This window comes from Podarcis filfolensis (genome assembly GCF_964270895.1).
Source record: "Podarcis filfolensis genome assembly, chromosome: 7".
Taxonomy (NCBI): domain Eukaryota; kingdom Metazoa; phylum Chordata; class Lepidosauria; order Squamata; family Lacertidae; genus Podarcis; species Podarcis filfolensis.
In genome coordinates, this window is record NC_139603.1 from 44,814,381 (window position 1) to 44,839,535 (window position 25,155).

At 40.5% G+C, this 25,155-nt stretch overlaps 1 protein-coding gene across 8 annotated transcripts in view; it reads left to right on the forward strand.

Annotated features, from left to right (window-relative positions):
* Positions 1 to 25,155, forward strand: part of DLGAP1 (DLG associated protein 1) — a 292,685-nt gene that overhangs the window by 44,661 nt on the left and 222,869 nt on the right. For 7 of the 8 annotated variants that reach the window (XM_083622551.1, XM_083622561.1, XM_083622552.1 and 4 more), the window contains one exon: positions 19,259 to 19,409. The exons of the other annotated variant lie outside the window; for it this stretch is intronic. The gene's annotated coding sequence lies outside the window, so the exon portion shown is untranslated. The remainder of the gene's footprint in view (positions 1 to 19,258; positions 19,410 to 25,155) is intronic. 8 annotated transcript variants of the gene reach the window in all.

Sequence of the window (25,155 nt, forward strand, 5' to 3'; positions counted from 1 at the left end):
TTAACTTCATGGTACATATCTCCCAAACCCTACCCACCCCCCATCCAGGAATAACAATGCATTAACAAATGTGAGCAAGCCCAATCTCTCCATTTTGCTTTTGTTCTCCAAGTCAATCACATCTGTGTTCAACATACAGTGGTACCTCGGGTTACAAACACCTCGGGTTACAAACACTTCGGGTTACAGACTCTGCAAACCTGAAAGTGGTACCTCTTTGCCCCAGGATGAGAACAGAAATCACGTGGCAGCGGCACGGCAGTAGCAGGAGGCCCCATTAGCTAAAGTGGTACCTCAGGTTAAGAACGGTTTAAGTTCGTAACCAGAGGTACCACTGTATATCCCCTAGAGGCCACTTGAGTGTGCTAAACCTTATTTTGGTCTTTTCCCTTTCTTCAAATAGTCGGATAGTCTGCTGCATCTCTTTCAACTCTATAGTTTTCATAACCATTTGGAACTTAAATGTAGCTAAAGAGATGTCACAGATACAGTGTCAAGCATTACTAAGTCCAATTTGATATGCACTTTATTTAAAGCAGAGAAATTATCTTTTTGTGCAATTTTTTTCTGCCATCACTTTGCAGATAAAAAGAATGGGGGGAAATTATATAGCAATTTTCTCAGCTTCTGTTGACCCTGTCAGCATAGCCCCAATAGTACTTAAACCCTTACATGTGGCTTATAATTCATCCATGATCACTCATGCTGAGCTTAAATTTATAGCTCAGAGAAATTAATCTCTCTCATTAAAATATGTAAGTTTTTATTGTTATGAAAATACTGGCAAATATAAACACCGTGAAATCATTTAGACTTTAGGATGCTGTAAATAGCTTCTCTTATTATTCTAACAATAAAATAAATGAAAATATGTAAGATCCAGAGATGCAACTTGGCGGCTGTTTTCAAAAACATCTGCAAAATAAGTAGTCACACATGTTGATGGACAGAGCAATTGTATACTTGAGTTAACCCAACAGAGGGGAAATAAGATTTGGCAGAAGTTCTGATACAGCAGTGGAATAATGCAATGACAGAGACTCTAGTCCAGATACACCAGCAGATCAACTCCTCAGTGTAATTGTTTTCCCAGCAAATATACACTGGCAGATCATTTAGACTTGAAACCAGACTGCCTTTGGAGCCAATATGAGGTTGTTTTCAAACCCAGCTGCCATGTGGTGGGGCATTTTTAGAGGGGGGGGGGATTTACAATTTAGTGAGAGAAGCATTAAAATCCACAGTGTGCTGTGATCGCCATGGACCCCCCTCACTTAATAGAGATTACCATTGGGATGAAGATGGTTAACCCTGTATTGGGCATGGTGCCGGGGGGGGGCGGGACCTAAAATGGTTTTGTCAAACCTAATTATTGGGGAGGGATGAAAATGAATAGTGTATAACAATGGATATAAGAGGCATAATAAAAAAATGAAAATGACAGATACCTTGTCAGTGCTTCTGTTGGTGAAGTGTTAATTGAAGGGAAGAATGCCAAAAAGAAAATAGAAAGTGTCAAATCTGGAAACAAATAATCAGTGGCATTTCTTGTAAGCTAGGATTGTGACCTATTTTAGTTGATAATTTGTTAATCGCCCTGAGGAAAGTAGTAGGTGTTTATGGGTATAAGAAGTAGGGGCTGCTGGAATTAAGAGATGATGCTGAGGCTGTGTTAATATGACATGAAGGTGGGGTTTAGCTGCCCCTAAACACCTTCCTTTCATCTGCCTCCACGTCACCATGGTAACGCTGTGGTAACTCCAATTACATAACGTTGCTTTGATCATATTTTTTCCTGTGCAATCACTGTGCCCCTCTCCCATCCAGCCGCTGATGCTGTCAGGGAAAGCAACAAAGTGATCAGAGGTTCTGCACTTTCCTGAGAGGCAGGAACCAATTGTTGCCATCCCTCTTCTTAACATATTAATTGAGCCCAGGTTAGGAGGCACTGGAAATAACTACATGATTGACAAGTTATGCAAGGTGAACTGGATTCACAGTAAGTCCTCCCAGGAAAGGGGGTGGGGTAAGTAAAAAATCAACTAGTAAATCATCCATAGTCTGCCTCTTTGGCCCAACACCTGGTGCAGGCCTCTTGAGCCCTACCCAAGATCAAGAGATTTCCTGGTGAAAGAAGATGATGCTTCTGTGGACAATAGCAACAGTCACCTCCATGTCCCCATCTAACCTGGAGCTGTACCAGATATGCACAAGTGAGTTGAGTCAAGGCTACCCAACTCACCCATCCAAATCCTGGTAATACATGCCAGGTTAGCCCCTTCCACAACCAAGTTGCGGATGAGCATGGACTTTTTATGGACTGACCTGGCAGACCAGACCAGAGGGCTCAATGGATAAGCTGTCAGTAACTTTTGGAGGAGTAGGCATAGGAGAGCTGAAATGGGGGGCAGGAACCAGATGCTTCAGCTGAGTTCTTCAAGACAGTTCTTCTAGAGCAGTGGTTCTCAACCTGTGGGTCCCCAGATGTTGTTGGACTACAACTCCCATCATCCCCGAGCTCTGGCCTTGTTATCTAGGGGTGATGAGAGTTGTAGTTCAACAACATCTGGGGACCCACAGCTTGAGAAAGGCTGTTCTAGAGAGAGACTCTCAATCCCAGGAAGATGGTAGTTTGATACATTTCCTACTTTTGTTTCTATTTAATTTTACTTCAGATACTAATGAATCCTCATGAGTATGTGTGACACTGTCCCAATAACCTTTATAGGAAAAAAAAAGAAGCTGCTTTGAGAGCAGGGGGAATTTAGATCAGAGGAGTAGGGAGATTCGTAACAGTTTAACATTTAAAATGCCCACCACCTCTTGGCTCCTAAGTTTTCTCCAGTGTCTCTTCCACCTTACAGGCTTCAGATATGTTTAAATACATATTTTGAATGCTGTGGTGTGTGGGGGGGAGAGATGCTTGCGGCGTGATTTGGAGTGGAGAAATGGTGAGTAGGAAGAGAGTTACATTGCCCCCTCCTACAGCAGCTCAGCCACTGTCAATGCTCCTAAATTGGATTCTATTTTCTTTCCCCTTTTTAAAACATGCATTGTGGCATTGTTACATATGTTTGTGTGTAATATATTCTTTGCTGTAGTCTTTCAACAACAATCTTGTCATACTTGTGTTGGGATCACACTTAACATTCAGAAGAATTGTTATTTCTCTTTTGAACCAGAAAATTAAGACAATGCTACTGCTACCTCTTTGTAATATCTAGTGAATACAGCCTCCTTGAAAATTGCCATGTGTATTCGAGGGTGGGTGGATGAAGTATTTCCACCTGTGAGTGTTCGGATTCTTTAAAAATGTTAATCATGGCTATGTTTAGAACAGCACTGGCTGAATCTTAGCAATTAATGTTGACAGTAGTGTACAAAACTGCCAGAACAATCTCCACATCAGTTGTAACAGAGGATTATGCTGAAAATTCGTCCATGGTATTCTTCTCTTGAATCTAACTGAAAGTGAGGAAAAGCCAAGGATTATTATCATAATACATCAGTTTATTCCTAATCTGAAAGTTTGGAACACTGCGGCCTGAAACTTGAGCACATTCTGCTAAAATCTTTATATCTTGACATTTAGAAATTTAAAAATATTAAGAGGGTTAGAAATGCTTTTAAATAAATTTCTGCAAACTTTTTCTACTAATAAAAATTGTCAAACTTTCTAATCTACAAACCTGCTGGAATCATAGCTCAAGTTGATACATGCTGATTTGCCAAATACATATTTTTGAATTTCATATGAATTTTTAGGCAGGTAATGGATTTAGCTGCTGTTTTTCTTTAGGTTGCTTGATGGGACTAAATAAATGTGTTTATTTTAGTGGCTTGTATCTGAATCTGTCTTGCCACAAAGCAAAGCATATGTAAAAACCGCCTAACTAATGTGTCTGTAGTGATTGTGTATATCCATGTGCTTGTTCTCAAGGTAAGATGCGACTGATATTTTGGAGATGTTTTTACACAAGGTTAGGACAGCATGGGTAGTATATTTGTGAGTCGAGGATGCGCAACTCGCGTAGGGATAAATCAGACACAAGGACACATGTATTTTAGGTTAATGGGCTAAAGAAGGCCACAACTTTATTGGTTACAGCATGTGAGTGGTATTGGCTTAGGCATTGGATCAAACAACCTGTATATGACCCCACCCCGCGATTATAGTATGTAATTTTTGAACAGTAATGGAGAAAGGGACTACAGCAACAGTAACATGGTAATTTAAATTGATACGATCTCATAATCTCAAATACTGTGATCTTCATATAGCATATTTACTCATTCATTCATTCATTCATTCAGTTTATATCCAACTCTTTCTCCAAAATGTTTAATGTGATGCATCTCCAAAGTTTTCAAACTGCTTCGTATATATTACTTCATTAATCCTTAAAATAGTCTGTCATGTAGGCCACTGCAATGTTGAAGGTAGGGTCCTGAGACAGTTATTTGTCTAAAGCAGGCACGTACAACTCTCTGGAGACTGCAATCTACTCCCGGTATAATAAAACTGGCAATTAAGAACCCATTGTTCTTAAGCTTTTTTTAGTGGGAGAGACCAGAGTTGTTGAGCTTTTTTAAAGGAGGATAGACCTTTGAATATCTTGGCTGCTTCTGCTAGATGCTAGATGCAGTGCCAGAATGTACTGGTACGTGTGGTGATGATCCAGCATATCACCTAAAAAATGCAGGCTGACTCCGTAGGTGGGAGTTAGTGGGGGTTGTAGGTCTACAACCAGGGATCCTCAAAGCTGAGGCAAGGATCTAAGAGGCATGCATTGCAATATGAGATCTTGAATTGGATACCTCTTCAGGCCAGTGAGGAGCAGAAATTCCTAGAGACAGGAGCCCCAATAGACTGGCTCTGGTTTGTCTGAACTAAATATTAACTTGCATTCACTCTTCCTGGTCAACAGAGAACCAGGCAGAGGACCTTCTTGGTGCCGGCGCCCTCCTTGTGAAACACCCTCCCGTCAGATGTCAAGGTGATAAAGAACTACATAACTTTTAGAAGACATATGAAGGCAGCCCTGTATTGGGAAGTTTTTTTAAAAAAAATGTTTGATGATTTATTATGTTTTGATATATGTTGTAAGCCGCCCAGAGTGACTGGGGACACCCAGCCAAATGGGCAGGGTATACATAATAAATTGTTGTTGTTGTTGTTGTTGTTGTTGTTGTTGTTGTTCTAAAATTGTTTAGGTGTGCAGCTGTTCCTTGCATTCTCCTCGTTTCTGGCTCTTCTCCATTAGTCTTAAGATTTGTCTGGCCTCCTCATTACATATCCTTAGAGTTCATGATGGTCCCAACTCTGACTCTGAACATTGCCTGAGAACACTTGCCCAATTCTGATCTCAGTGCTTTTTATATCTTACTACAGTGGTACCTCGGGTTACAGACGCTTCAGGTTACAGACTCCACTAACCCAGAAATAGTAGCTCAGGTTAAGAACTTTGCTTCAGGATGAGAACAGAAATTGTGCGGTGGCAGCACAGCAGCAGCGGGAGGCCCCATTAGCTAAAGTGGTACCTCAGGTTAAGAACAGTTTCAGGTTAAGAACGGACCTCCAGAACGAATTAAGTTCTTAACCCGAGGTACCACTGTATACACTACAGTTAATGCTATAATGTAGTTGTTATTTTCTACAACCCCAGATCAAGCCAGGCTGGAAAGTCAAAGTGCTGACAGATGTTGAAGTGTGTGCTCTCACATCAGAAAAGTGGATTGTGAGAACTCTAAAGGTTAACAGTTTGGGATGCCCCCATGGCAATGATGAGATCATTTGTTTTTATTAGCACTTAAGGGGGAAAGAAAAAAGGGGGGTTGATGAATCAGCCCCCATATTGGGATTCACTTGACCTGAGAGAATTAGTTTTGCCTACTTACATTCTGAAGTTTTTGTTTAGTGAAAAATGTCATTGAACAGACTTCTTGACTTTTTTGTTGTAAATAAGCAGAATCTCTTAGCTTTGCCAGAAATATATCATGCTATTGAATGATTTCTTTAGATATCATAAGGGGTTCTTTCAGTCCTTTTGTTAAGCTTCTTTAGCACACCTTGAATGGTTTTTGAAGTGAGATCAAGAATAATTTTAATTCCTACATGGCATTTACAGGAGGGAGGGAGAGCTGGGAACACTCAGAAAGCAAACTAAGCTTTGCAATCAGCAAACCATCCAGTTCCTGCATGCGTTTACCACCTACACATTTTTATTGCTGCCCTGCTGCATTGCATAAAAGAAACATGAGTGTGCTGCATGTGAAGCAGAAAAAAGAAAATGTCAACCTACATTATTGGAAAGAATGAGGAGTGCCTGCATAGCACACGTTCTGTGTATTTTACACATAGAATTATTATGTTTTTAAGTTTAAGGTGCTAGTGTCTTGTGACAGTTCTTTTAGTTGTTTATAAGGAAATAATACACTTGATCAAAGAGCAAAAATACTTTGGTCAGGCAGTATTCTGCGTATGAAATCAGATAAAATTAAGTAGAGCAGAAAGTTCTGTATTGGACATATAAAGCCCATTGGATGGAGCACCTCTATATGTTTACCTAGGTTCTAGGATTGGCAAGCGAAGACCTATTTGTCCTGCTGCTGGTGGTGGCTTGCTGTGTGGGACATTTAGTAGAATCTGGATTAGGAATTCTGTCCTAGCTAGAAGTGTGGTTGTCTACTTCATTGCTAGGCCTTCCAGTGCCAGGTTAAGACACATCTATTTACTCAGGCATTTGGTGGGATTTAATTACATTGCCCAAGTTCTTAGAGTTATTAGGACCTGCTGCTGCCTTGTTGTTTTATTGTTCATAAAGGCTTTTCAAAAAATTGATGTCTTTGTGGGGTTTTTTTTTTTTTTGGTAGGTTTTATAATTTTAATGGTGTTTTCCAGATTGCTTGTGTAATGTTTGTAAACCACTTTGTTTTATAAAGGGTGGTCTAGCAATTATGTAACTAAAATATATAAAGGTTGTCATAATTTGCCTAACAGTTTTCTTCCCTAAAGCTCTCATGTACCACAGTTCATTGTCCATGAAAGCTTACCCCATAATAAATTTGTTGGACTTCAGTGTGCCATCAGACGGTTAGTTTCGTTACAGCAGAAAAAGAAGGGCTTCCCGTAGCAAACAATTCTTTTCGTAAAAATTAATAGATACAGGACCCCTTGGCATTCTTACCATTTTCTGATAAATGCAAAGTTCCCTACAATACAAATGTGTGAAGGTTTGAAGCAAATTGGTGTTTGGAAAGGTCTGATAATAATGGGGGACTGCATAGTTTATTTGTTTTTTATTTATTTGCTTCCACTTAGAACTCACCCTTCATCATCCAACGATTCTTACCCAGCAATTCCCTTCAAAATCATAATAACCATTGCAATATAAAAATGCAAAACATCACATAAAAATGCCTCAAATGATCATAACAACACAGCAGGCAACACATCAGCAGGCACCTGGCATTATTACTTCAATTCCACCCAAAAGCCTCAGCAAAGAGGTATAATCGTTCTTATAATTAGTAATATTTTTCATATGGAGACTTATGCAGTGTTTACTGGTAGTGGTAATCAAATACCCAGCTGCTTGTGGGTGACATTTTTCATAGAATCATAGAATTGTAGAGTTGGGAAGGACCTCGAGGGTCATGTGTCCCATCCCCTTGCAATGTAGGAATCTTAACTAAATCATCCATGACAGATGGCCATCCAACCTCTGCTTAAAAGCCTTCAGTGATGGAGAGTCCACTACCTTCTGAGGGAGTCTGTTCCACTGTCGAACAACCCTTACTATCAGAGCTGTTTTCTTCAACGCAAGTTAGCTTCCTCTCAACAAGATGCCTGAGTGAGGGCAGGAAGCACTGCTCCTGCTGTAGCCCTCACTTTGACACCATGTGGTACCATGTATCTTTCTGGGCATCAGAATGAACAAAGCGTAACTTGCTCTGATAGAGCCTGCTGAACCAGGCCAAGGACCCATCTAATCCAGCTTCCTGTTCTCACGGTGGCCAGCCAGATGCCTGCAGAAAACCCACAAGCAGGACCTCCCGCCCCCATGTTTCCCAGCAGCGGGTACTCAGAAGCATTACTGTCTCCTACTTTGGAGGCAGAGTATAGCTATCATGGCTAGAATCCTCCATGAACTTGTCCAGCTCTCTTTTAAAGCCATTCAGTTTGGTGATCATAACTGCCTCCTGGGGAAAGCAAGTTCCATAGTTTAAATAAGGGCTGTTTGAAGAAGTACTTTCTTTTCTCTCTGTCCTGGATCTTCTAAAATTCAGCTTCACTGGATGTCCATGATTTCAAGTATTAAGAGAAAGAGAGAAAGGTTTATTTATCTACTTTCTCATACTGTGCATAATTTTAATAAACTTCTGTTACATCCCCTCTTGCTCACCTATTATCTGAATTTAAAAGTCCCAAAGGCTGCATCCTGTCCTCATAGGAGGCAGAACATCCATAGAATCATAGAATCATAGAATCATAGAGTTGGAAGAGACCACAAGGGCCATCGAGTCCAACCCCCTGCCAAGCAGGAAACACCATCAGAGCACTCCTGACATATGGTTGTCAAGCCTCTGCTTAAAGACCTCCAAAGAAGGAGACTCCACCACACTCCTTGGCAGCAAATTCCACTGTCGAACAGCTCTTACTGTCAGGAAGTATATATATATAGAAAGTTCCATATATAGAAAGTTCCTTATCAGTAATCTTTCTCCTCCCCGCTTGCTACCAGTGTACACTCCACTCACCTGTCCCCATTACTCTGCCAAGTTGCACAAGTCCTGAAGTTTCTGTCCTTGATCAAGTGGAATAGAAGAGCTGGATTGGGATTAGGAAACACCTGCAGCCCTCCCATGTCCACGTAACAGCCAATTGCAATATTTGAATGTGTGCTGAGCCAAGGAGGAGGAAATTAGTATCTGAGCCAAGAGGGACCCCTCCATGTGAGGGTGCTCTGCTCACGCACAGAATATGTTTCCCCTGGGGTTTGACCAGGCATCATATCCATAATCACACTGTTTATGCTTTTCAGTAAATTGTCTTTGCTTGAAGTATTAGACATTTCGGGAGGGGGAGGGAGGCGGTTTGTTGTCATTTTTTAAAAAATTAATAAAAAGCTTGCTAAATCAATTGATGTAATTGAATCAAGTGCAACTCCCTGATGAGAACCAGCTTATTTTGAATCTAGTTAACCTTCATATGACTTTTTCTCCTAGAACTGCAACATAATTACATTTCAGATTAAGTTATTATGTGCATAATGGGTGACATCTTATCTTACGGAAATAAAACAACTATTAAGGATTATGTATGTGTTGGGGCACATATTTTTAAAGTATCTGTATAAGACTTGTTAGAGACATAAATCTAAAAATGCCCTGTTGTCTTGACTGGTAGCTTATTTTGTGAAATACTGAAAATGTGTTAGGTGCTGTATGAACTCATGGGGAAATAGTGTCTTCCTTCAACTAGTTTAGTCTTTCAACATTTCTTTTTTTTATAAAATTGGAGCTTCATTTAAGCTTTCTCCAAATGTAAATTTTGTATTGATTCCTGTATAACATTTCTTTTCATAATAATAATTTAAAAAATCCTCTTGCAACCAAATTCATAATACTGAGTGCAAAAAATGAGTTGTGGATATAGATCCCAAATGTAGATTCACTCTTCTTGTTTGTTTCCCAAATCCCTGATCAATGGGATGGCTTGTGTTACCTAACCCACTCTGTAAAAAGCTATGCTCATAATTCATTTTAATGATGGCATAAGGAACATTAATTATTACTGTATTTTGATGAACGCATTGAGACCTGAGGCACATCAAACATGTAAAAGGAGTAACAAAGAAGAATATAATTATCCCTAATAGACAGAATGTGTTGAAGTAGCATACATTATGAATGCAATATTGCGGTTCAGATATTGTTACTGAAAGTATTTGGTACAATGACAGACAATTTTAAGTTGAAGTACTTGGATACACTTATACCCCACCCTGTGAAAATGACTAAACTGAATTAAATCCAAGTATTTCAGATCCATTGGGATTTGGCTCAGACTGCATGTTCCTTGGTAGGAGGACATGGATAAAGTATTACGGGAAATAACTATAGATCATGGCATTTCACTTTCAGTAGACTATGACCATCTGACACATAAAGGCCAGATCTCCTGCATTTCCATTTAGTTTATTTGTCCTTTAGGAAAGAACTATGATTGTCATTGTTGATGTGTATATGTGTGGGGGGGGGGTTAAAACTTTCTGGCTTTGTACCCCCAGTAGGTGAACTGTAAAACAGGAAAGCTAATACCTTTAGCATGGGATTTGTAAACTTAAGCTAGTTTGTTTTAAACAGCGGTTTAATGTGAATATGTAGTGGCCTAACTTAATGTGTCGTGTGAACAAGGGAGGGAAAGCGAACCTTGGGGGTGAAGTGTCAAGACAGACTCTGGTTTGTTTTGATTATGAGGCAGTAACAGCAGATGTCAAGGAGGAGCACTGTGGGGACTTTTGAACAGCATGCACCAGCGTCCTGGTTGTTCTCATAAAATAATTACATTACATCCCTTCATTACACTTATATTCCACCTTTCCTCCAAGAGGCTCAAAGTGGCATACATGGTTTTCCTCCTTTTCCATTTTATGCTGACAACAACCTTGTGAGGTAGTTTGGTCTGAGAAACTGTGACTGGTCCAAGGTCACCCAGCAGGCTTCCATAGCTGAATGGGGATTTCAACTCCAGTTTTCCAGGTTCTGGTCCAAGACTCTAATCACTACACTACAGGTAGGACCTGATGCCTCACAGCAATGGATCATTTTCAGCTCCCTATGCAGGAGTAAAGGGGAAGAATGTCTTCTGTTTAGGTGAGATCAAACTGAACTCCCAGAGAGTTGCTAAATGCAGTGTTTGGTGGTTCTTCTGGTGATTCACAGAAGCAAGAATGGGTGGGGGGCACGATGATGGACGGACAGCATTTTTCTTGCACTTATTTTTAACTGCAATAGACAGTGCCCACATACTCTAATTCATTGCTATTTTCTCCTTCTGCTAATCGAGTTTTTACTGTGAGTTGACATTAAGCCATTAGAATGTCATTCAAAGTCAGATAAAAAGCTGACTTGATGAGATGCTGATTAGCTCATAAAAAGGAGGCATCCCAAAGTAATAATAGTATGTCTAGAAAGATTAATATGTGGGGGTGGGGTGGGGGGAGGTGAGAGAAAGGAGGAGCCACTCAGCCATAATTTTATCACTGTTTTAGTTGTCTCCTGTAGTTATATCTTGCAATATGTTGTTGATAATCATTGATTGCTTCCATCTTTGTTTCACTGACATTTGCAAAGTATGTATAAATAATTGAAAAGCAAAAGGGAACCATTTTACAGTTCCTGAGGTGTTATAATTCAGCATTTGTTGTGTTAACCAAAATCAAATATCTACCAAGGTGCATACAGTGGTACCTCTGGATGTGAACGGGATCTGTTCCGGAGCCCCGTTCACATCCTGAGCAGAACGCAACCCGCATCTGCGCGTGCGTGGGTTGTGATTTGCCACTTCTGCACATGCACACGTCATTTTGAGCACCTGCGCATGCGCGAGCGGCAAAACCCGGAAATAACCCGTTCCGTTACTTCCGGGTCACCGGGGAACGCAACCTGAAAACGTTCAACCTGAAGCTACTTTAACCCGAGGTATGACTGTATAGAAATTTATCATCTAACGAAAGCTATGTGTTGACCAATATTGATGATAAGATACCATAACCATGGCTTCTGCCCCTCTTTAGTGTAAAGACAGCAACATTGTTGAGAAAGCTTCCTTCCCCAATCTTTTATTGCTTTTTGTTAACACCTGCCATTTAGGAACAATATGTCTGTTAGAACTGGCTGTGAGTTGCTATGCCGTAAGTAGTAAGAACGATAACGATAATTTTACCATTGCTCTGTTGTTTGTTAGCACTCACAAAGTCTAAACATACATATCAGAGAACACTTTTTGTGTTCCCAAGTTTTATTAAAATTGAGCAGGGTCTTATCCATTCCAGGTTAATCAGGCTGAAAGAGATTGAGAGATACGTAGAGAAAAAATGATAACTAGCTTTACTGTCGTCATGTAGGTTTTCTTGTTGTTTATTATTGCTTTTACTTGGCAGAAAGCTTTGAAGATGTGAAATCTCTTTGCTCCGAGCCTTGTTTTTCTTCCCTAAATAGAAGCCGATACATTTTCTTTGTAAGGATTTCCATACAATTATCATCCTTACTTCTTTTGTATGTTACTAAGATTCTGAGAAGGGGATGCAGCTTGGAAACGTACCAGCCAATTCTCTCTTCCCAACCAATTACAGCTCTTTCCTGTTTGTTTCCAATAACCAAAGTGCTTCATTGTAATCCAAGTGCTGTAGAAAACACTTTTATCTGTCTAGCTCATAGATAGACTTCAGTCCATTAATTTCAATGGGTTTGCTCTGAGTATGAGTTCATTACATATAACCCATAGACATAGATATAAGGATGATTTAGATGTATCCCATGTCTCTAGAATGTGTGAATAACAAATAGTCTAGGATTTAACTACTCTTACATTTGTAAAGGGGCAGACACATAAGCTGGGGTTGAACTGGGCCACTTTTATTTAAACCTCATACAGTATTGAAATCAGCAGAGGGCGATGACTATGGGACGGGAACTAACTTCACTGTATAACTATAGCCATTGGGTGACCCGCCTTTGCCTAAGGAATTATGGCATGGCTTTCTAGCCTGTCCTGAATCTCAGGCTGAAGGTGAAGAAGGGCGGCTGTACCTTGTCACCACATCCCGGAACCCCAGAACCCCAGGTGGATAAGGGAGTTTGGCCTCAAAAAAGTCCCCTATCTCACCCTCAGAACCACGGAATCTGAGAAGTGAGCCTCAGGGCCAACCCATTACCTGAAAGATGCCTAAAGGATGTCACCAGGCTAAACAGTTTCTTTTCCTGCATCTAAACTGCAGCCCCCTCTGCAGGTCAGTAGGAAGATGTCATTGCTGACATCCACCAAATGGACTCCACCTGGCCTATACAGTTCAACCCCCATCCCCACCGTACTTTCATGGTGGATTACTTAACCTCACTGGCCCTGAACTGCAAGCCAAACTTCCCTGTTGACTTCTGGGACTTGGCCTATTTATTCCCCTAGGATCAAGAGAACTGCTGAGCTCTTCTCAGCATATTTCAGACCACACTAAAGGAACAGCCAACCAACATTGCCGGTTAACTTGAAAACCAACATGGCTTGCAGGCACAGAATCTTTCCTTTCAGTATACCCAGCTCATTGACTGCCCAGGTGGGGAAGTTCTAGCACTATCCTGCCTGGAACCACAAAGGGAGCAACTGGTCCCAATGCATGCCTTGGCAGCCCCAACCACTGAACTGCCATTAACTGACTAAATCCCAGATTGTTGCCACCCAGGTAGACACCAGCAACTGGGGAGGTTCCAGCACTACCATGGCTGGAACTTAGGTGAGCTGTGGTAGATATAGCACCAATGTGAAATGACTGAACCCCAAATGAATCCGAATCCGAGCCCAAATTGTAGTGTGCCACTTTAATGAATACCCAGAATTGAAAATGTGTCAGTAGTGTAATATGCACTCTTAGATGTGTGTGATATTTATTGTGTGTCCGTGCACATGCACACAGTTCTATCATCACCACATCACCACCATCCTGGGTGCTTGTGATTTCTTACTTTGTTTATATACATACACACACAACGTCTTAAAATTATGTAACTATACACACTTCAAAACACACTTCAAAAACTTTGATTTCCATAAAAAAGAAGCCCCAAGGATTCCCAAGTTTTATTTACTTACACTTAATTCTTTTAAGTGTCTCAGTTTGTTAAGTAAACTAGTTGGGAGATATAAAAAAAATAAGATTAATTTTACTTTGCTGAACTTAACTAGGAAAATAACATTTTTAGCCTAGAACTTGAGGGTTATAGCAGAGGTGGATTAAGGGCAGCACGACTGGTTCTGCCACACTGGGCACCAAGCCTAGGGGGCACAACTATGACATAATGAGCTGAGCAGAATGGAAGGCAGGAGATGGAGGGCACCAAATTTTGGCCTCCCACAGGGTCCTGCTGAAATTTTAAAGACCAAACTCCACCCCTGGTTCTAAACAGTAAGGAGTTACTGGTTGTGCGGAAATCCATTGCTGAAGTAGTCACAGACAGATTAACTCCTTAATTAAGTCTGCTGCAAGAGATATACAACCCATGCCTTAATTAGATTAGACTACTGTAATGTGCTCTACGTGGTGCTGCTCATGAAAACAGTTGATGAGCTCCAGTTGGTACAGAGTGCTGCTTCCTACTTTGTGTCAGCTGTAAGTCAGTATAATCTTATCACACCTGTGCCTAAACAGTTACACTGGTTACTTACAAGCTTCTGGACTCAATTCCAATGTATTTGTTCTATAAAGCCTTAAATTATCAGGCTATATCCCGAAGGCATATGATGCAGGAACCTTGTTGAAGTTAAGCAGCTCTGAAAGGGTCAGTACCTAAATGCAAACCACTTAGGAACCCCATTTTTGCTGCCTTTAGAGATGTCGCAAGAGAAAGGCAAGGTATGCATGTTTTAATGTATTAAAACATGTACAGAACTCATGTAGCCATACCATAACATACATTCTCTGAGATCCTCATGAAACATATTCCATTAAACAGTACGATAAAGGCTATTTAATTTTTAAAGTGCAGTTGAAATGCAATTTTTTAAACTAGGAAGAATTTTAAAGTTGTATAAAAGGTCATCTGGTACCAAGGAGATCACAAAGATGATGCCAAGCAAAGCTGTCCACAAAGGCTATTCTGTAACTCAGGTGCCACTGCCAGTAAAGCCATCTCCCTCCTGGTTGCCTGACTCTTTGCCAGATAGCTTTTACTAAATTTGGACGGAGTTTGGCAAAAGCTGGATATAGGAAAAAATAATAGCTTTTAGCTAACATTTGCATTTTTTATTTGAAATGAATTATCACAGCCATGGTTCTTACATTCTTAAAATACTCAGTATTTCCAGCAGACAAAGGCTAACAATGCATGAATTAAAGTAGTATTGATCTCTGCCTTTTTTAGTGTTCACACAGAAACACTTAGCAAATATATATATATATGTGGGATCTCATAGCTTGTTGTTCCTGTTGTTGTTGTAGGCATAATAAATATCATGTGAGCCATATGTCAGGATAGTCCATCTAGTGCTGTATTTCATGGTTAAGGTGGATGAGAAATTTCTTAAAACAATTGCACTTTCCATGCAGCTTACACTGGCAAAACCAAGCTTTGGTGACTCATTGTTCCAGTGCTGAAATTCCATCAAGGGGAAAAGGATTTGCTTTGAACAAAAATGTTTTAGTCAACAGAGAGAGCTAACATTTTAGAGCTATTAATCAGAGCAGTCAGCTGAACGTAGATTTAACTCTAGGATTTAGAAGATACGGCAACTGGAACTGTGCTCTGAAAAAACTGAGGATTGAAAATAGCAGATTGAGTTGCAGCATTTTGAAGTCCCCCCCCTCCCAAATTGGTTTACTTGTAATTCAGTTTACTGCTTGCAGAATTTGGTGTCATCTTAACATTTCACCAATGTTGCAGTTGCAAGAGAAGTGTGACATGGTGTGTGTGTGTGTGTGTGTGTGTGTGTGTGTGTGAACTTAGTTATATTTTAGAATTCTCATTTGAATAAAATCCATGTTTCATCTTCAATTAATCTTAATCCTTTTATTTTATTTTATTTTTTACCCTAAGAGGAAATGGGCCTGTAGTGAACCATCTAGGTTTGTTGTTCTGGCAAAACGGCTTTTTAATCAGGCTCTGCTTGTACATTTCTTTTGCAGCCTGCCCCAATGTGATTCCCTCTAGATGTTGTTGGACTACATCTACAACTCTCCCCCAACCAGCATAGTCAATGGTCAGAGATTGTCGGAGTTGTAGTCCAAAACATCTGTTGAAGTGAGCTGTCCTACTACATGCATTGGTTGACCATTGTTGGAGATTGAATGCTAGACTGAAATAATCTTTGATCTAGTCCACCAATGCAATTCTTTTATTGTAAAGAACTTAAATTTCTTTGCTAACATTCACTAATTTAAATGCTGTTGCCTAGGAACAACCTGCAAATAAGCAGTTGTGGGTGGTGAAAAGCTTTCTTGAAGTGAGACAAATTTATGACCTTGACAAATATTCCAATACTCTGCAACAAATGTCCATAGAATATATACATCTAATTTTTGCAATTTTTATGTATTAGTGTCCAGTAGTGATGCAATTTCAAGATCGTCTACTTATTTTTAGTAAAACAACAGACTTGTGTGACACCTTAGATTAACACCTTTATTATGGCATAATATACGTCTGTTAATTAGTTGACAAATTTCAGGATGTTTATAGTATTATCAGCATTGCTTTATGAATGATCTTTGTAATTATTTTACATTCATCTAAGCTTTAGCAGACTTATCACAATCCATATGTCTTGAATTTAATTTCTCTCTGACGTCATTGCTATCAGGGTTTTCCATATTCTGAGCTCATTGACTCCTTGATGAGCTTATAAAGTTGTCCTTGACTCCAACCCAAATTCCTAGGAACGTAAATGAAATAAAGTCAAGAAATATCAATATGTAATCTATTCATGATCAATCACCAGTACTAGGAATCATAAGATGTAAAAAAAGGAAGTAAAACAAGTGAAAATAATGGTTTCTGTATACGGTTTTCTTAATAATAAAGAAGCATGGCCTGGGAATACTGTTGTATCATATTCAATACTCAGTGTCTGGGTAGAACAATGGTGGTGGAGATGCTCCTTCAAGTATACTGGGCCGAGGCTGTTTAGGGCTTTAAAGGTCAGCACCAACACTTTGAATTGTGCCCGGAAATGTACTGGGAGCCAATGTAGGTCTTTCAAGACCGGTGTTATGTGGTCTTGGTGGCCAATCCCAGTCACCAGTCGAGCTGCCACATTCTGGATTAATTGTAGTCTCCAGGTCACCTTCAAACACGTAGAGCGTGTTGCAGTAGTCCAAAAGCGAGATAACTAGAGCATACACCACTCTGGCAAGACAGTCCGCAGGCAGGTAGGGCCTCAGCCTGCGTACCAGATGGAGCTGGTAAACAGCTGCCCTGGACACAGAATTGACCTGTGCCTCCATGGACAGCTGTGAGTCCAAAATGACTCCCAGGCTGCACACCTGGTCCTTCAGGGGCACAGTTACCCCTTTCAGGACCAGGGAGTCCCCCACACCCACCCACCCCTTGTCCCCCCAAAACAGTACTTCTGTCTTGTCAGGATTCAACCTCAATCTGTTAGCCACCATCCATCCTCCAACTGCCTCCAGGCACTCACACAGGACCTTTACTGCCTTCACTGGTTCTGATTTAAAAGAGAGGTAGAGCTGGGTATCATCTGCATGATCTCCCGATGATCTCTCCCAGCAGCTTCATATAGATGTTAAAAGCATGGGGGAGAGGACGGAACCCTGAGGCACCCCACAAGTGAGTGCCCAGGGGTCTGAACACTCACCCCCCCCCCACTTTCTGAACAGGGCCCAGAAGGAAGGAGTGGAACCACTGTATAACAGTGCCCCCAGCTCCCAGCTCCTCTAGATGGTCCAGAAGGATGTTATGGTTGATGGTATCAAAGGCTGCTGAGAGATCCAGCCGAACTAGGAAACAGCTCTCACCTTTGTCTCTAGCTCGCCAGAGATCATCAACCAGTGCGACCAAGGCAGTTTCAGTCCCATGATGAGGCCTGAATCCCGATTGGAAGGGATCCAAATGGTCCGCATCCTCCAGGTGTGCTTGGAGTTGTTCAGCAACCACTTGCTCAATCACCTTGCCCAAGAATGGAAGATTTGAGACTGGGCGATAGTTGGCCATATTGGCCAATTCTAAAGATATTTTTTTAAGAAGCGGTTTAATGACCGCCTCTTTCAGTGGGTCTGGGAACACTCCCTCACAGAGGGAATAATTCACCACCCCGCAGAGCCCATCACCCAGCCCTTCCCAGCTCGCTTTTATTAGCTAGGATGGGCAAGGATCAAGGAGACAGGTGGTTGGTTTCACTTGTCCAAGCAGCCTGTCCACATCCTCGGAGGTAACAGATTGGAATTGATTCCATTCAACTAGACTAGACAGGACTCTAGCACTCTCCCACTCCAGCCCTGCTCCCACGGTGGAGTCTACCTCCTTCCGAATCTGAACAACTTTATCTGCAAAAAACTTTGCAAAATCGTTGCAGGAGATCTTGGGGTCTTTACAAGGCCCTGATGGCAAAGGTGGTTCTGTTAAATTGCAAACCACCTGAAAGAGTCTCCTTTTGCTATTTTCTGCTGATGCAATAGAGGCGGTGAAGAAAGTCCTCTTCACCTTCGCTATCGCCACTTGGTAGGCTCAATATTGAGCTCTAACCCGTGTCCTATCCAATTCAGAATGAGTTTTCCGCCACCGGTGCTCTAGCCGTCTCAGCGATTGTTTCCTCGCCCTCAGCTCCAGGGAAAACCACGGGGCTGTCCGGGCTTCATGCAATCGGAGAGGGTGCTTCGGAGCCAGACAGTCAACAGCCCAAAGTCTTTCTACCCTTATTTTTTGTGATTTTTATTTTTGGCAAGTGTGTAAAACTGAATGCACGCAAGTTAAATATGTGTAAGTTGCAAGTTACATGTACTTGCCAACTCAGGATAGCATTCCACAAATCTGATGATTTAGTCATTAAAGACATCTCAAGTCCCATGCTTCAACTACATGGCTGCCCACTGAAAACTATTTTTGCTAGCTTCAGTGAATATTTTCAAGAGGGATATGTTATAATTTCTTTCATTTTCTTTTTTACTTCATAGAGTACAGTTAAGAGTTAGCAGACAAGCTTCATGTCAGTTATGATGCTGTGAGAAGCATTGTATATTAACCTTTGCATTATGATTTGTGAATTTGAGATTTTACTTTTACTAAGATGACCATGTATAAAATCTATAAATACGTCAATAATATAAATATGCATATTGTAACTCTGAGCAGCACTGCCATAACTACAATATTTTATTTTATTTTCTATCAGGTTTGTCACTTTTTTGTTACCTCATTAAAAAAATTGCTTTTATAAAAGGTTATCCTGTAATGCAGAGTTTGTATTCATAAATTCCAAATGAATATGTGTACTCAGTGGATTTTTGTTTATTTGAAATTCTTTTTGCAGACAGACCTCCTTCAGAAAAAAAGGGCCATATTTCTGAGGATTTCAAAAGGCTCTAAATTATCTTCATGGATACAAGCAAGTAGACAATGGCGCTCTAACCATCTGTTCAAGCTTCTTGAGGAAAATGTCTGCCGTGGAAACATCATGAAAAGTAATGTAACTTCTGCAGATGGCCAGAATATTTTTAACCTGTATTTTAAAATCCAACTCCTTCTACACTATGAAAATTCTGCATATATTGTTAGCATTTACATTTTGAGGAGCAGGGAAAATAGCTATTCCCAGAATGGTAACCCTCTTCTCTATATAAAATGACATGCAGCACAATCCAAGATGTGTTTACTAAGGAACAAGACACACTGATTTCAACTAAACTTACACCTTGGTGTGTTTAGTACTGCAGGATTGGAAGCAAAATAAATGTACTTTAGTGTATTACTCAACATAGAGTTTGTTCATTCATTTATTTTCATGAAGATGAACAATTAAGCAGTTGGTTGGGTTCTTGATCTGGAAAGTACACTGTCCACACAACAATTCATTCTCTGATAATGGGCTAATTCTTTGCCTAATATATCTTGATTAAAAATATTCAAGTTTATAGCCCTGAGAGTAGCTTATAAATTCTCATGGTAAAATCACACAAATCTAGTACTGTTCTAGAAATTGCATAGTGTCCAAACAGAACTAGGACTACTCCAGAATCATTTTCTGCCCTCATCTTTTTCTTCCTCCTCTACCCTTATTCTTCCCTGGTGTCATACCTGGCTTCAGCTCCCAAAATCCCATGAGCCTGTGATGTAAGCAATCACACCTTGGTGTCAGTTTGCCAGGCAGCATGTCCTCTGTGGCACAGGAGTGGGTGTGGGAATCTAGATCTCACTCAGCTCATGATATAAAGGGGCTTCCTTTGCTGGCAGTCAGCAGATGTCAAACACCAACTCAACGTCCTCTGGGGCAAGAGAGTAGGACTGAGCAGCTTGAATTCACTCAGCTCAGTCAGTATTCCAATGCTGGCCGTCGTTTAAATTAAAGTGTATTTTTATTCTTCATAGCAATAACAACAAAAATAACAATAGCATTTTATTTGGAGCTGAGCAAATTCCTTCTTGCATTTTTAGTAAAAGAATTATACTAATCTGAAAGCATTTTGAGGGGGTTGCTTTCACATGGCATGTAAGTACTGTCTTCCTCTACACAAACACACACACACACACACACACACACACACACACACACACACATTCTTGCACTGCAGTTGCATGTTATCCACCTTTGAAAATTGCTAGGTTTCTACCTCCTCTTTGTAAAATTCTTCAGAACTTCATTTAGTGGGGCATAGTTATGCCTATGATGTGCATAATGATTCGGGTCTTTTGTTTTGAGGTCTCTGCATTAGAATAAAACATCTGCATGTTCATTTGTTGGATTGTTTGGACCCTTAATTAGATAACTGTTTTTCACTAAATCCTCTATTTAAAAACCCATTGTGGTGTCAAAGAATTTATAATGAAGTCGATATAACTGAGTTGTGTTCTGAACTTCTTGTCCAGCTGTTAAGTTTAGTGGGTTTCCAATCCATAGCATAAATTTTGATTTGAGTTAAATATCCTTGTAAAACACTGTACGTTCTTGGAAATTATAGAGTTGCTGAGATAGAAGCAGTTTGTCATCCAGTCTACTGCACCAAGGCAGGTTTAATGCATCACCTAGATTATATGGTTCCACATAAATAAAGCAACAGCAATGAAGGTACACTATGCTGAGTGGAGGGTGGGGCCTTGAAATATAAGGATAGATGTAGCAAAAGCAAATTTGGCAACAGATGTGCTTTGAGGCTGGAAGAAACACTGGCGCAGGAATAGGGAAGGAGTCCAGGGATATACTGAAGGAGTACAGGCATGATAGAGCAGAGATGTAGAAGGGCTGTTTCTGCTTTATAAGTATCAGAGAGAGCAGAGGGCCACACACAGGTGGAGTACTGAAGAGAGGAGCAGAAAGAAATGTGAAAACACCTCGTGAGAACTGTTAGGTGTTGTTGGAAGGAGAGGGAAGAGATAAGGTATCCTCTGTCCTACTTGATAATGAGTTGTGGCTCTTGGGTCCAAGATCAGAGACCAAGAGCTGCTCTAAGCCATGTCCTCTGAGAGGGCTAATAACATTGTGGTCCCTTGGGGAACACCAGAGGGTACTAGCCACATCATATGCTGGGCCAGGATTGACGATCCGGAACCATCACTTGCGAGTTACTAGCTTGTAAAAGATATTCTGGTCGGGTTTATATATACATATTCTGAAGTGGTAAGAAGTGACATATTTCAAAAGGTTTTACATAACTTTCACTCTCAACATGTTGCAATTTGTGCCAGCCCTCACATTATATAAATGTCTATCTTGCTTTTTTAATAACTTCATTTAGAGGAGCTCTGGTGCTCTCGCACTAATTCAAAAGGAATATTTAATGGGTCTTTTTAAAGCATTTCATTGTAGTTACTTTGTGGTAAACTAAGCCTGCATGAAAATGGGGGGGGGGGGAGGAATGCATGTCGTTGGTTTTTTTAAAAGGGGTGCTCTCCAGCATATTGGAGCTGATCACAACTTATATAAGCAAACCATCTGTAAACCCTACGCACTGGCCATGTTGAAAGGGAAGAAAATGAAAAGGTAAACAGGACCCAGTGCTCACTGATGCAGTACTTTTTGCTGTAGCTCAGTGGGTGTCTGCAGAGGTTCAACACAGAAGTGTAAAGAATAAAAATAATATTCTTTACTCTGCTACTTCTTCGAGCTGGTTCTTGAATTGATTTGATTCTAAGGAACTTGCAAGCTTTTCAAGCTCCTGAAGGAGTGTTTAACTCTGAAACATATTGTGCGGCAGTAAGAGGAACCCCTCCACAAAGTTTATTAAGCCTGCCAGATTATTATTATTACTTATTGAATTTGTATACCGCCCTATACCTGGAGGTCTCAGGACAGTTCATAGAATTGCAGAAATAGGCCCAGGGGATTATTTTTGTAGGCTGGGGGACTAAAAAGGGAGTGATAGTTTCTTTCTTTCTTACCTTAAAACAATTAAGAGTGGTGTGCATTTTAGTTTGTAATTTATTTATTTATTTTAAAACTGCCACTTCACTCTAGCTTTTCTTTCTGGTGGTTGATTGTGGCCTCTAATGCACCACACAAGCCTAGACCATTCAGTAGTTCTTACAGGTCTCTAATAGGCCTTACAGAATGAAGATATCTAGAATGCTGCCTGTGGACTTCTGAAGAGCTTGTATGGGGTAAGGGGTGGGGTAAGAGAGAGAAGCAGTTGTTGTTAAAGCAAGTAGAGCAATGTAAGATGTCAAAAAATAATAATCCCAACTATATGAAACTTAACTTTTAAAAATAATCCTCCACTGCTGTGCTTTACAACAACAACAACAACAACAACAACAACAACAACAACCCAACTCTATTCAAGCAACAATTGGGTCTGCCTCATTTCTTCCAAAACCCATCAGTTTAGACAAGTGTATAGACCAGAAAATAAAGGTATATGGCACAGAAAAGCACAGAAAGTGATAGATTGACACAGGGCTTTGTGAGGGCCCTGATCCGACTGGGTTTTTATTTTTGTGTGTTTGGAACAGGGGATTAAATCACATTTTGATTTGGGAGGACAGGAGACCCCTGAATCATTCTGATTTGCCTTGTTATTTGGGTCCTACGTCCCTAATATGTGTGTTTAGTAGTTCATGGCTGAACAGTTGGCATGCTTTTGTTCTTGTACATTAACAAGTATCAAGGAGATACTTCATTGTCTTTTTGAACCACCATTTCCCCATGATACCTGCCCTTCATTGCTTAATATGTTTGTGAATTCCTTTCTGTTATCCCCTACTGTCTTAGTAGAGATGCTACGCCAATTCTAGATTCTGCATAGGTCCTGGCAGAGGTAAATCAATGTTCAGTTGCAATACTTTGAATTCTATTCTAAAAGAAAAGTGAAAGATTGCTTTTTCTTCAAAATATTGTACATAATCCCAACTATAGTATCTGCCACTGGAAGTAATAATGCAACTTGTTTACAGCATCAATTTGCTTCCATTTTAAGGAACCTTTTTATCAGTAGCCCTTTCTCTTCCTCCTCTTCCTCTTTGTTAAATGTAGTTACAGAATGTTGTTAGATTCAGTGTAGCAGAATATGGGGCAGAGCATTCAAAAAGAGAGATCCCCCTTAGGGTTTTTCTTTCCGGTGTACCCATGTGACATGTCTGCATTAGATATGGAAGCTTCAACAGCACTTTTCTTAAGAAACTAAGGATTGTAAAGTGAATGTTTCCACTCTTGCTTGCTGCATTGCCTGCAGCATCATTCTTAGAGCAAGATATGTGGTGAGAGAGAGCAGTGAGCATGAATAACAGGAGAATGAAAACACACTGAAAATCTGGGTTCTCTCTGATAAGTTTCAATTCCCCATCACATTCTTCACAATCACATTTCCCACATACTGAAGTAGAATTTTTAATATTTGCTAGGTTTAGGGGTTGTTGTTTTTTATTGGTGCTAAAACGTGTTAACGATAATGGCAGTGTTATATTTAAACTAAAGGAGAAGAAATCAGTACAATAATATGCTGGATCTGAAAGAATGAGGAAAATGTTAAGAGAACTCCAGTGCAAGCCCCCAGTTTTAAACTCAAGATCAGCTTGATGTATATATATTTGTGCTAGGCTGCAGGGTACGCAAGCATACAAGCAGTAGCAGTCGGTGGGGTGAGGCGGCAGCACTTACCTGACCTCCCATCCACTCACATTGCTGCAGTGAACTGGGAGGGAAAGGGGTGAGGAGGAAATGAGGAAGTGCAGTACAAATGCATTGGCAGGAGTGCTGGTTTGGCTCCGCTAGTGTGTTTGTACTGCCACCACCTCACCTCACTGCCACTTTGCTCCTCACCTTCCCAATATACCTCAGGGATGCAGCTGATTGGGGAGGGTCAGGTGAGTGCTTCCAGCCTACCCACCAGAAACCAATCCAGTCCTTCAACAGGAAGGCTGCTGTAATTAACCTACTGCAGTAGCTTAAGCTTTCAAGCAAATTTCAAAGGCATTGGGCTCTCGGGAATCTGGGTGGGTTTTTTTCTCACAGTAAACTTAATTCGGTAACATTTTTGAATACTGGGTTGTATCAGCATGTGGTGCATGTGTTTGTGTGTGTGCATGGAAGCTTTATGAAGAAAATGCAACTTCCCAATTTGTGTGTGTGTCTAAAAAACGAGAGCAAAAAGAGCATGTGCCATTTTTCACTCTGCTTAGCCCTTTACTCTAGATGAGTTCAGCCCTGGACAGTCACTTTCTAACTTTGAGACCCATCTTTTTAAGATTGATGGTGCAGTATTATGTCATCAACATGAGTAGCTCTCACTTTTCCCACAGCTGCTGAATTTAGTTTTGTGATCTCTCTCTCTCTCTCTCTCTCTCTCTCTCTCTCTCCAATCTTCCGGACCTCTTTCTTCAGTTTTTCTTATTCAAAGTCTGCAGCGTTGATATATGCTTCATTTAATATAGTTCTAGTAACTAGCTGATGACGATAGCATGTTGAAATCTCTGCAACGTTTCCTTTGCTATTAGCATGCAGGACATTAAAGCTCCCTTTAGTGTCTTTATAAGCATTGTCTGAAGCTTTGAAACATAGTGATTCCAGAGAGAATGTTCTCATCTTTATCTGTAGAAGGAAAAGCAGTTTGAAAGCAGTGCAAGTGTAATCATTTCCACATTTGCCCTTTTAACTGCGTAGCTTTATCCCAGAACTTTCAACTAAAAAGTGGGGAGGGGATAATGATGGAGGTGAAGAAGAAACGTTTCCAAATGTGCAACAGAATATACTCCCACAGGTATTTATAGAATGACACAATT